Source organism: Leptodactylus fuscus, chromosome 8 (assembly GCF_031893055.1).
Source record: "Leptodactylus fuscus isolate aLepFus1 chromosome 8, aLepFus1.hap2, whole genome shotgun sequence".
NCBI lineage: Eukaryota > Metazoa > Chordata > Amphibia > Anura > Leptodactylidae > Leptodactylus > Leptodactylus fuscus.
In genome coordinates this window covers 89,126,048-89,140,187 of record NC_134272.1, presented here as the reverse complement: position 1 = coordinate 89,140,187, position 14,140 = coordinate 89,126,048, and the positions used below count along the sequence as shown (strand labels likewise).

General features: G+C 40.4%; 1 pseudogene; it reads right to left on the bottom strand.

Moving 5' to 3' along the window:
• Nucleotides 1–9,780: 9,780 nt before the first annotated feature.
• LOC142217747 (U2 spliceosomal RNA) lies at nucleotides 9,781–9,929 on the bottom strand (annotated as a pseudogene).
• Between the last annotated feature and the right edge of the window lie 4,211 nt (nucleotides 9,930–14,140).

Here is a 14,140-nt window from a genome sequence, read left to right as displayed (position 1 = left end):
AGTAGTATTATAGTAGTTATATTCTTGTACATAGGAGTAGTATTATAGTAGTTATATTCTTGTACATAGGAGTAGTATTATAGTAGTTATATTCTTGTACATAGGAGGTAGTATTATAGTAGTTATATTCTTGTACATAGGAGCAGTATTATAGTAGTTATATTCTTGTACATAGGAGCAGTATTATAGTAGTTGTATTCTTGTACATAGGAGGTAGTATTATAGTAGTTATATTCTTGTACATAGGAGCAGTATTATAGTAGTTATATTTTTGTACATAGGAGCAGTATTATAGTAGTTATATTCTTGTACATAGGAGGTAGTATTATAGTAGTTATATTCTTGTACATACGAGCAGTATTATAGTAGTTATATTTTTGTACATAGGAGCAGTATTATAGTAGTTATATTCTTGTACATAGGAGCAGTATTATAGTAGTTATATTGTTGTACATAGGAGTAGTATTATAGTAGTTATATTCTTGTACATAGGAGTAGTATTATAGTAGTTATATTCTTGTACATAGGAGGTAGTATTATAGTAGTTATATTCTTGTACATAGGAGTAGTATTATAGTAGTTATAATCTTGTACATAGGAGGTAGTATTATAGTAGTTATATTCTTGTACATAGGAGCAGTATTATAACAGTTATATTCTTGTACATAGCAGTAGTATTATAGTAGTTATATTCTTGTACATACGAGCAGTATTATAGTAGTTATATTTTTGTACATAGGAGCAGTATTATAGTAGTTATATTCTTGTACATAGGAGCAGTATTATAGTAGTTATATTGTTGTACATAGGAGTAGTATTATAGTAGTTATATTCTTGTACATAGGAGTAGTATTATAGTAGTTATATTCTTGTACATAAGAGTAGTATTATAGTAGTTATATTCTTGTACATAGGAGCAGTATTATAATAGTTATATTCTTGTACATAGAAGTAGTATTATAGTAGTTATATTCTTGTACATAGGAGCAGTATTATAGTAGTTATATTCTTGTACATAGGAGGTAGTATTATAGTAGTTATATTCTTGTACATAAGAGTAGTATTATAGTAGTTATATTCTTGTACATAGGAGTAGTATTATAGTAGTTATATTCTTGTACATAGGAGTAGTATTATAGTAGTTATATTCTTGTACATAGGAGGTAGTATTATAGTAGTTATATTCTTGTACATAGGAGTAGTATTATAGTAGTTATAATCTTGTACATAGGAGGTAGTATTATAGTAGTTATATTCTTGTACATAGGAGCAGTATTATAACAGTTATATTCTTGTACATAGCAGTAGTATTATAGTAGTTATATTCTTGTACATAGGAGCAGTATTATAGTAGTTATATTCTTGTACATAGGAGTAGTATTATAGTAGTTATATTCTTGTACATAGGAGTAGTATTATAGTAGTTATATTCTTGTACATAGGAGTAGTATTATAGTAGTTATATTCTTGTACATAGAAGTAGTATTATAGTAGTTATATTCTTGTACATAGGAGTAGTATTATAGTAGTTATATTCTTGTACATAGAAGTAGTATTATAGTAGTTATATTCTTGTACATAGGAGTAGTATTATAGTAGCTATATTCTTGTACATAGTAGTATTATAGTAGTTATATTCTTGTACATAGGAGGTAGTATTATAGTAGTTATATTCTTGTACATAAGAGTAGTATTATAGTAGTTATATTCTTGTACATAGGAGTAGTATTATAGTAGTTATATTCTTGTACATAGGAGTAGTATTATAGTAGTTATATTCTTGTACATAGGAGGTAGTATTATAGTAGTTATATTCTTGTACATAGGAGTAGTATTATAGTAGTTATAATCTTGTACATAGGAGGTAGTATTATAGTAGTTATATTCTTGTACATAGGAGCAGTATTATAACAGTTATATTCTTGTACATAGCAGTAGTATTATAGTAGTTATATTCTTGTACATAGGAGCAGTATTATAGTAGTTATATTCTTGTACATAGGAGTAGTATTATAGTAGTTATATTCTTGTACATAGGAGTAGTATTATAGTAGTTATATTCTTGTACATAGGAGTAGTATTATAGTAGTTATATTCTTGTACATAGAAGTAGTATTATAGTAGTTATATTCTTGTACATAGGAGTAGTATTATAGTAGTTATATTCTTGTACATAGAAGTAGTATTATAGTAGTTATATTCTTGTACATAGGAGTAGTATTATAGTAGCTATATTCTTGTACATAGTAGTATTATAGTAGTTATATTCTTGTACATAGGAGTAGTATTATAGTAGTTATATTCTTGTACATAGGGGGCAGTATTATAGTAGTTATATTCTTGAACATAGGAGCAGTATTATAGTAGTTATATTCTTGTACATAGGGGGCAGTATTATAGTAGTTATATTCTTGTACATAGGAGGTAGTATTATAGTAGTTATATTCTTGTACATAGGAGTAGTATTATAGTAGTTATATTCTTGTACATAGGAGGTAGTATTATAGTAGTTATATTCTTGTACATAGGAGGTAGTATTATAGTAGTTATATTCTTGTACATAGGAGTAGTATTATAGTAGTTATATTCTTGTACATAGGAGTAGTATTATAGTAGTTATATTCTTGTACATAGGAGTAGTATTATAGTAGTTATATTCTTGTACATAGGAGGTAGTATTATAGTAGTTATATTCTTGTCTATTCCATAGGATTATTGTAGTATAGTTTTGTATATATGTGGCAGTATTATAGTATTTTATAGTTATGTTCTTGTATAATAGGTGACACTGAGTTAATTATTTTATGATTCTCCCCATTTTTATATTTTTTTCATCTAATAACATTATTATTACATCATGTCTTGAATAGTTGTACAAGTGCAGGTTTCCCTTTGGACACTTCCTTTCCCATTTTGAATATGGCGCCTAGAGTGAAGCATTGTGGTCCTGAATGATCAGCTACTGTCTGCTTAGGAAGTCATGAGTCATTGGGCAGGACCTCGGTCATTCTCACTATCTCTGCATGGGTGCGAGTGGGTACAGGGCATCTAGAATCAATCTGAAGTTTGGCCTCCGGCTGAGCAGCACCTCCCTTATCAAAGCAACAGACACAACATTAAGGGACTCTGCTCCTTTGGGATAAAGGTTAAGGCCGCTCACACTGCTGCAGTGTTGCTCGCTGGTTGAAGTTTAACCAGAACAGGCTCCGGTCTCTATTGTTTTGATATGAGGCCCAATATTTCCACAACAGGATTAAATGATCTGATTAACTCTGTCAAACAACAATACTGGCCAGGGATGGGCTTCCCTTTAGAGTTGCCAACGTGAAAAAATAATACTAAAACACCCTTATACTGTAAAGTAATGGCAGCTCAACCTATTAACCTCTTCAAACCTGGAGGAAGCTGCAGACACGGAGCGTGCCACATAAGGGCATCATTCCAGTTCTACTTCTGGAAGCATCTTTACTAGAGATGAGCGAACAGTGTTCCATCGAACACATGTTCGATCGGATATCAGGGTGTTCGCTATGTTCGAATCGAATCGAACACCGCGTGGTAAAGTGCGCCAAAATTCGATTCCCCTCCCACCTTCCCTGGCGCCTTTTTTGCACCAATAACAGTGCAGGGGAGATGGGACAGGAACTACGACACCGGGGGCATTGAAAAAAATTGGAAAAAGTCATTGGCTGCCGAAATCAGGTGACCTCCATTTTAGACGAATAGTGGATTTCAAATCCGGGTCATATGAGAATGTGAACTTTGTGACTATGAGACAGGGATAGCTGTACAGGCAGGGATAGCTAGGGATAACCTTTATTTAGGGGGGAATGTTATTAAAAATAACTTTTTGGGGCTCTATCGGGTGTGTAATTGTGATTTTTGTGAGATAAACTTTTTCCCATAGGGATGCATTGGCCAGCGCTGATTGGCCAGAGTACGGAACTCGACCAATCAGCGCTGGCTCTGCTGGAGGAGGCGGAGTCTAAGATCGCTCCACACCAGTCTCCATTCAGGTCCGACCTTAGACTCCGCCTCCTCCAGCAGAGCCAGCGCTGATTGGCCGAATTCCGTACTCTGGCCAATCAGCACTGGCTAATGCATTGTATTGGCGTGATGAAGCAGTGCTGAATGTGTGTGCTTAGCACACACATTCAGCTCTACTTCATCGGGCTAATAGAATGCATTGGCCAATCAGCGCTGGCCAATGCATTCTATTAGCTTGATGAAGCAGAGTGTGCACAAGGGTTCAAGCGCACCCTCGGCTCTGATGTAGCAGAGCCGAGGCTGCACAAGGGTTCAAGCGCACCCTCGGCTCTGATGTAGCAGAGCCGAGGGTGCACTTGAACCCTTGTGCAGCCTCGGCTCTGCTACATCAGAGCCGAGGGTGCGCTTGAACCCTTGTGCACCCTCGGCTCTGCTACATCAGAGCCGAGGGTGCGCTTGAACCCTTGTGCACACTCTGCTTCATCAAGCTAATAGAATGCATTGGCCAGCGCTGATTGGCCAATGCATTCTATTAGCCCGATGAAGTAGAGCTGAATGTGTGTGCTAAGCACACACATTCAGCACTGCTTCATCACGCCAATACAATGCATTAGCCAGTGCTGATTGGCCAGAGTACGGAACTCGACCAATCAGCGCTGGCTCTGCCGGAGGAGGCGGAGTCTAAGGTCGGACCTGAATGGAGACTGGTGTGGAGCGATCTTAGACTCCGCCTCCTCCAGCAGAGCCAGCGCTGATTGGTCGAGTTCCGTACTCTGGCCAATCAGCACTGGCCAATGCATTTCTATGGGGAAAAGTTAGCTTGCGAAAATCGCAAACTGACAGGGATTTCCATGAAATAAAGTGACTTTTATGCCCCCAGACATGCTTCCCCTGCTGTCCCAGTGTCATTCCAGGGTGTTGGTATCATTTCCTGGGGTGTCATAGTGGACTTGGTGACCCTCCAGACACGAATTTGGGTTTCCCCCTTAACGAGTATATGTTCCCCATAGACTATAATGGGGTTCGAAACCCATTCGAATACTCGAACATTGAGCGGCTGTTCGAATCGAATTTCGAACCTCGAACATTTTAGTGTTCGCTCATCTCTAATCTTTACCTTTCTAGTAACCCTGAACCAAACTAAGCTTTCACATGTATTATACTGCAGAGCTGTATTCATAATTTTGCAGATTACAGAGCTTGCTTTGGAGATCTTCATTCTGGGAAGTGTTATCTTTACTTCACGCTGTACCTAGTGACTGCACCAGCAGAATAGTGAGCGCAGCTCTAGAGTATAATACAGGATAAGTAATGTAATGTGTGTACACAGTGACTGCACCAGCAGAATAGTGAGCGCAGCTCTGGAGTATAATACAGGATAAGTAATGTATGTACACAGTGACTGTACCAGCAGAATAGTGAGCGCAGCTCTAGAGTATAATACAGGATGAGCAATGTAATGTATGTTCACAGTGACTGCACCAGCAGAATAGTGAGCGCAGCTCTGGAGTATAATACAGGATAAGTAATGTAATGTATGTACACAGTGACTGTACCAGCAGAATAGTGAGCGCAGCTCTGGAGTATAATACAGGATAAGTAATGTAATTTATGTACACAGTGACTGCACCAGCAGAATAGTGAGCGCAGCTCTAGAGTATAATACAGGATAAGTAATGTAATGTATGTACACAGTGACTGTACCAGCAGAATAGTGAGCGCAGCTCTGGAGTATAATACAGGATAAGTAATGTATGTACACAGTGACTGTACCAGCAGAATAGTGAGCTCAGCTCTGGAGTATAATACAGGATAAGTAATGTAATGTATGTACACAGTGACTGCACCAGCAGAATAGTGAGCGCAGCTCTAGAGTATAATACAGGATAAGTAATGTAATGTATGTACACAGTGACTGCACCAGCAGAATAGTGAGCGCGGCTCTGGAGTATAATACAGGATAAGTAATGTATGTACACAGTGACTGTACCAGCAGAATAGTGAGCGCAGCTCTGGAGTATAATACAGGATGAGCAATGTAATGTATGTTCACAGTGACTGCACCAGCAGAATAGTGAGCGCAGCTCTGGAGTATAATACAGGATAAGTAATGTAATGTATGTACACAGTGACTGTACCAGCAGAATAGTGAGCGCAGCTCTGGAGTATAATACAGGATAAGTAATGTAATGTATGTACACAGTGACTGCACCAGCAGAATAGTGAACGCAGCTCTGGAGTATAATACAGGATAAGTAATGTAATGTATGTACACAGTGACTGTACCAGCAGAATAGTGAGCGCAGCTCTGGAGTATAATACAGGATAAGTAATGTAATTTATGTACACAGTGACTGTACCAGCAGAATAGTGAGCGCAGCTCTAGAGTATAATACAGGATAAGTAATGTAATTTATGTACACAGTGACTGCACCAGCAGAATAGTGAGCGCAGCTCTAGAGTATAATACAGGATAAGTAATGTAATGTATGTACACAGTGACTGCACCTGCAGAATAGTGAGCGCAGCTCTGGCGTATAATACAGGATAAGTAATGTAATGTATGTACACAGTGACTGTACCAGCAGAATAGTGAGCGCAGCTCTGGAGTATAATACAGGATAAGTAATGTAATATATGTACACAGTGACTGCACCAGCAGAATAGTGAGCGCAGCTCTGGAGTATAATACAGGATAAGTAATGTAATGTATGTACACAGTGACTGTACCAGCAGAATAGTGAGCGCAGCTCTGGAGTATAATACAGGATAAGTAATGTAATGTATGTACACAGTGACTGTACCAGCAGAATAGTGAGCGCAGCTCTGGAATATAATACAGGATAAGTAATGTAATGTATGTGCACAGTGACTGTACCAGCAGAATAGTGAGTGCAGCTCTGGAGTATAATACAGGATAAGTAATATAATGTATGTACACAGTCACTACCAGCAGAATAGTGAGCGCAGCTCTGGGGTATATATATGGATATTTACAAATTCATTTTACAATGTAATTTCAGTAATATTACCCTCATTTAATAAATACAGATCACGTATATCTTGAAAATTCAGATGTAAAACACTTAATATGAATCTGGTCCATAATGGAATCTGATGACCAATGTAAATAATACAATATACATAACTGTGACCATGTTTTTTGGAATTTATGAAGTTTAATTGTTTAGCAGGCATAAAATATTCAGATTTTGGTTTTAAAACAATTTATTTTCCATTTTTTTTATTTTGATCGCTACAGAATCCCAGAATATCCAGTCTATTAAATCCATTCTTTACATTTTGGGAAAGCTGGGTGGCCGCCACGATTGTGGGTATTATACCTTGCTATAGGTTGTGACATATATTTCCTACATTACTGATACATTTACCTGCTTATGCAGGGGCTCTGGATCTGGAGTAGGATGTATCATTGCCAAGATGGGATTATAAGAAGGTTTAAGGGCCAATTAATCCAGAGACTTTGTTAAGTTTCCTGCAGCCGTTCCTGGATATGGAATTGTGGAAAAGTGATTCTGCAATGTTAAGTACAAGGGACCTGGTGGTCAGCCGTGCAGGTTCACTGCCGTAGGAAAGGTGGATTAATATATATGGCAATGCTTATGGCCTTGTCTTCCAAAAACAGCACCACACCTGACCTCAGGTCGTACATGGTATTACATCTTAGCCTTACTCTTTTCAGAGGATGTCTACCATCTGATAAGTGGAAAGTTGGAATGATCATAGACTGCCATAAGTCCCTGCATTGTGCAGCACAGATGTGCACCCCCAGCTGAGCGCTTGTACCAGGCGTACGCACATGAGCCGCTGGTGACAACCGTACTATAATAAACACATTGCTGTTGTGACTTTGAAGCTTTGTCCTTAAGCGCACTGTCTATACAAACTGCAATGAGCCGGCCGGGGGGCAAATGAGATGTGGAAATATCAAAATTGGCAAAACGCCCTTAATAGACAGACAACAAAATACCCTTAGAGGGAAGACTCCTATTCCTGAATCAGATTGTAGTGTAAGATCACAGGGATCCCGCAGTCAGTGGGGGGCGATTCATTCACAAAATTCGAAATAAAATTGATACATTGTAACGGATTCTTCTTTCTACGTTTATCAGACTCTTTTCCTGATCTCCTCCCTCCTTTACTCCAAATTCTCTTCTAAATCTGTTTTGGGAGACGAGATGGACCGTCAGTTTACAGATGGATCAGATTCCAGCTCTCCATAAAAGTCTATGGAGAAGGGAGGAAGTGGAGCTTCGTATAATAGAGCTAGAGGTGCTGCTGTTGCTACATGTAGATTTTCTATGTGAGAAAGCAAAATCTCCTGTTTTTTTTCATAGGTGTTGCCTATAGGCAGTCTCATTGCACATTGGCTCAGGGAAAACCGAAAATGATTGATTTTTTATTTATTTCTCTTACTTGTATAGCGCTATCATATTCCACAGCACTATACAGACATGGTCAGTCACTGTCCCATATGGTGCTCACAATCTAAATTCCCAATCTTTGGAGTGTGGGAGAAAACCGGAGAACCCAGAGGAAACCCACGCAACATACAAACTCCTTGCAGATGTTGTCCTTGGTCGGATTTGAACCCAGGACTTCAGTGCTTCTAGGACACAGAATAGGGGAAAATTGCACTACTACTAGTCATATAGTGTCTATTTACATGCCAGTCATTTCATGGAAGGGCATGTAAATGGACAGGTACGCTTTACGTAGAGTGCGGTTTTCCTACATACAGATTTATAAAACTGGTGCATGGTGCACCAGCTATACATAGATAAGTCTCCTACTGGAGGCAACAGGTATACATGGAGGGTACCACCACAAACTAGCCGTACATTGGTGCAAGACAACAGGTTGAGAATGGCTGACCTACTGTACTAGGTACAGATTTTTTTGAAGGTCTCCGCAGTGCCAAATCAAAAACACCAAGTGCACGAAAAAAGTGTGGGTGTCACACTAAAAAAAACGTGCCCAGGATGCTTGCCAAAAAATGCACCCTTCCCCTAAAGGGGAGAGAGGTTCCTGACCAAACTCTTCCCCACAAGGACCAAAAGGTGACCGAGTGGGGTCGAGTAACCGAAAGGACCATCTGCCGGAGCAGGAGGTCCTACCAACATCCGTTTTCCCCTCGGGCTGCCACCACCAAGGGTACTCAGGATTACCAGTCGCCAAGTTTCTCTCCGGGCTGCCACCACCAGAGATACTCCTTGACTCAGGCAAAGAGGTCTGCGTCTGCCCCGGTTCCCCAGGACAGGTCGACTGACAGAGGGGAGAGACCCATTACAGGCCTCATCCCCAGACAACCGTCAGGAAGCGTCCCATAAGGGTACAGCATCCCTTCATTGACACACAAAAAGGTTACGAGTGGACAAAAAAGTGAAAACATCTATATAAGTGGTAAAGTGCTCTGTATGAGCCTGGTTTACCGCCAGATCTATAAAAATTACTCCAGTGCTGGTAAACCAGGCATTAAGGAGTGGTGTGCTCAAAAGGGTGTAATCTAGTGCCACACAATAGTGCCTAAATCAGTGGGTTTCCCACGCCCAGTGACTTAAGGCACCCTGGGGGCCACTCAAACCCCCAGGGCACGACACCAGAGACCTTCGAGTGCTTCCCTGGCCCATGGTAAGATCCCCAGGGAGCATCCTGTCCCCCTGGTGGTCGTGTTGACAGCGTCAGTGGCGTTCTGCCAGCCCCCTGCAGTGGTGCCATCACCTCCACTGGCGGAGCCGGCGTACTAACCACGTCCCCAATTAACAACGCCTCAAGTGGTTCTCCATTCAGATCTCCATAGATTTCGGCCTACTCCTGCTGTGGCCGATCCCAGACCGCGCTCTCCAGCAGTTTCGCCTACTCTCTACTTCTGATAAGAACAGATACTACACTTGATCTTAGCCAAAAGGCCGAGAAGCGATATACCTGCTGTGCCACTAGAGCTTCCTTACAGCTCTGTTTACATGCAGGTGATTGACTGAATATACTTTATCTTGGTGCTGAGACTTCCTGCTGGGAGAGGGAGGGAAAGAGCTGCTTTATTTACGATATGGACACTGAGCTGCTGTAAACATGTCACATTGTCATATACTGAAAATATTAAAAGGATAAACAGGATATTACATAGGACTGGGAGTAGTCTGCATACATGTTACATACATGGGGCCATATCATGCTATCCTATAACGTGCAATGCTGTTAGGGAGGAGAGCCGGCTTCCCATCGCTTCGGGTTGTTCTTCTCAAGGAGGGAGTGCCAGATGAGAGGAATTTTACTATAGTCCACACCTTCTGGTACAACCAGATGCTCCAAGCTTATTGTCACCTGGGAAGACAATGGAGTGTTGTCTGCTTTAAGAGCCTTCAATACCATCTTTAATATTCCTCAGACAGCAGAGATCAAAGAGTCTTCCCGATAGAAAAACCACAACAACGATCCAAAAACATCAAATGGATTCACATGCAAATGACTCGGAGGAAGACGCTGCTACAATTGTAGATCTGTAACTCACCATCTTACATGTGGTAGGTTAGTAAGGAGTAGGGACATGACCGCAGGGTCAGACTACATGGGGTTTGTTTGTAGTCTGTTACCAGGGAGATGCTTCATTAGCTATAACAGCAGGAGCCTTGTTCTAAGGATATTTGCAATACAGTGAAACAAATGGGTGGGGATAAGATACCGATGGCCTGTTTTTAGGATGGGTCATCCATATCAGACTGTCGGGGGTCCAATGCTGAGCACTGTCATAGATCAACTACAGAGATGACATATACATGGCCAGGCCGCACTACTGCAGCTCGGCTACCATTCACTTGCACCTGGCTCTGTGCACAAATGGGCCGGTCTGATGATGCCATGCACTTGGCACTGGGTATCGGACACATTCTTACATGGCACTGTACTCCAGATGAAGGAAATCATGTCATAGCCGCATTACTTCCTCCGTCTGTGCAGGAATTGTAATCCAGCGTTATATTGTGTGTGCAGGGGCTGTGCACAAAGAACGGTTAGTGAAGGTGCAGTGACCAGGCTGCGGGGGGCGCATTCTAGCACAGGGATCAGCACTCACCTATGGCTGCTGCGAAACTACAACTCCCAACATGAGCCTTGCACTTGTATGGGAGTTCCAAGAACAGCGGAGCAAGTATGCATGCTGGGAGTTGTAGTGTCACTACAGCTATATAAGATTGTTTTTAGTTACTGCAATATATTCTAATTCTGTGACCTCCGACTAAACATACACATGTATCTCCTAAAATACTCTGTGCTGCTGGGAACCTTGCTCCTTCTACTTTGCATTTAACATCTCTCTGGCTATGGCCCCACATCGTGGGCTGCAGCAAAAATCAGAGTGGAAAGATATTGCATTTTTTCCCGCAGAAAGACCTCTAGGAGAACCGCCGGCATTTCTGTAGGTGTAATTGACTTGCTGTGATTTCCAGAACCGCGACGATCTTGGAGCCAGCAGCGTGTCCGCTGTGAGTATAGATGGGATTCACTAGAATCGCATCCACTTTGCAGCATTTTTTTCCTTTCGTTTATGCCACGTGGGACCTCGGCTTCATAGGGGTTAGGATAGGTCATCATTATCGGGTCTGACACCCGGGACCCTCACAGATCAGCTGCTCTGGGACAGTGCGGTTCCCAGTAACATTCAAATGCCAGGAGCTGTAGTGGCTGCTTTATTTACCCCCCTTCTCAATCACGTCACTGTCTCCCACTAGACTCCTGTGCTGAAACACTCTGTGCTGCCTGAGAATTCTGTTTCTTTGACTAATATCTTATTTCCTTCCATTTGCATTCAATCCCATCTTCAGTAACAAAATAACTCCCTAACGCCCATGTAATTGTCACACTGCTTTCCTGAAATACTCTGTGCTGCTGAGGCATCCTGCTTTACGTGTAGATTTTTTAAATTGAACTTGTTTCTGCAGGGCTCGGATTGTTTATCATTGATCTGTAATGCGAATGTGCACCATGTGCAGATATTTTTACACCGGTCTTGCCCTTGTCATGTGTTATAAGGCTGCAGGCATTAAATGGTTAACACCCGACTAGTTACAGCAACAGCTAATTATAAATTGTGGTTTAACCCTAATAAAACCCTCCTTGACCTCGGCATTGTGGTGCCCCCGTATGCTACATCCAAAGCCCCTCAGTGCCAGTCGTGCTGTCTCCGACTAAGGAGGAGGGGGGTACACTAATGAAAGATGGGGACACCAGGTCCCGCCAGGAGCTAGACGGACTCTCTACAAGCCTTGTTCATTCACGGCCCTTGTTATCCCCATTCTAAAAATACTCCTGGGCCAATCAAAGAGGCCTTTAAACAAGCCTGGCTCCCCCAAAACCACTCGATAAAAAAAAAAAAGTGACAAATTAGCAGGGTGGGGCACCGGTGTGTTGGGGGGGTCACGGCTATAGTATAGGAACGCCAAAGCGGCCAGGACGCTCACTATTTACAACCCCAGGCGAACCCACTGCGGCTGCCAACAATAACATCCTATGCAGGGGTTAATACGCTGAGCCCTCGGGGGTTAACAAGTCAGCGCTCTAGGAACCGGCAAGAGACCGAAATCACACACATAGGGGTATGTCTATAGAAGATGTAGATATATGTATGTAAGTGGTGTATATAGCACTGCGCACCCTGCAACATGTAAGAACAGAGTGTACAGGGCTGTACAAGGAAAGGTAAAAGGAGAAAGGGGTCCCTGGCCAGAAGAGCTGACAGTCTAAGAGCGAAAGAGATGGATATAGACATAGAGAGATGTGATATATAGCAATCTATATGTCTATCTATATATAAGTAAAAACTAGGCGCAGTAACCTATAGAAAAAGGCGCACATCCAAAAATCCAAGCCAAGGACCGAGCCACAAGCTAGATAAAGGCTCCGAGGAAGAGATGAGAGATTGCAGCCGGCTGAATAAAGTCTGTACTCCTTATATCTATGACAGATAGGAATAGAAAGTCTAAGAACAATACAGGTAATATACATATATATTGAGACGGTCAATATACTGTATATACCAAAGACATAAACAGTTCCAAAAAATCAGTGTCCTTATTCCAAGTAGCGACATCTCAGTCCCAACTGGAACTATTCTCGAGTGTGTCTGTCTTTATTATGACAGATCTGATAGACAAGACGATAAAGAGAGATGGAAGTATGGAGATCAATAGATAGAAATAAGATGGATAAACTCATACCTGTTTAATCTGTCTCAGATTTGTCTCATGTCACTTATAGACAGACAGATAGGAGATGGATAATACTGATCTTGTATCTATCTACAATGAATAACCTCGTATCTAGCGGAAATGTATCTGATTATTATTATTATTCTCATTCTCATGTTTATAAAAAATGGATGATAAATAGATGTGAAACCTATAACATATCTATCATCTATCTATCTATCTATCTATCTATCTATCTATCTCCTATCTATCTATCTATCTATCTATCTATCTATCTATCTATCTATCTATCTCCTATCTATATCTATCTATCTATCTATCTATCTATCTCCTATCTATCTATCTATCTATCTATCTATCTATCTATCTATCTATCTCTCTATCTATCTCCTATCTATCTATCTATCTATCTATCTATCTATCATCTATCTCCTATCTATCTATCTATCTATCTCTCTATCTATCTCCTATCTATCTATCTATCCATCAATCATCTCCTATCTATCTATCTATCTATCTATCTATCTATCTATCTATCTATCTCCTATCTATCTATCTATCTATCTATCTATCTATCTATCTATCTCCTATTCATCCATCTATCTATCTATCTATCTATCTCATATCTATCTATCTATCTATCTATCTATCTATCTCATATCTATCTATCTATCTATCTATCTATCTATCTATCATCTATCTCCTATCTATCTATCTATCTATCTATCTATCTATCTATCTATCTCCTATTTATCTATCTATCTATCTATCTCCTATCTATCTATCTATCTATCTATCTATCTATCATCTATCTCCTATCTATCTATCTATCTATCTATCTATCTATCTATCTATCTCCTATTTATCTATCTATCTATCTATCTATCTATCTATCTCCTATCTATCTATCTATCTATCTATCTATCTAT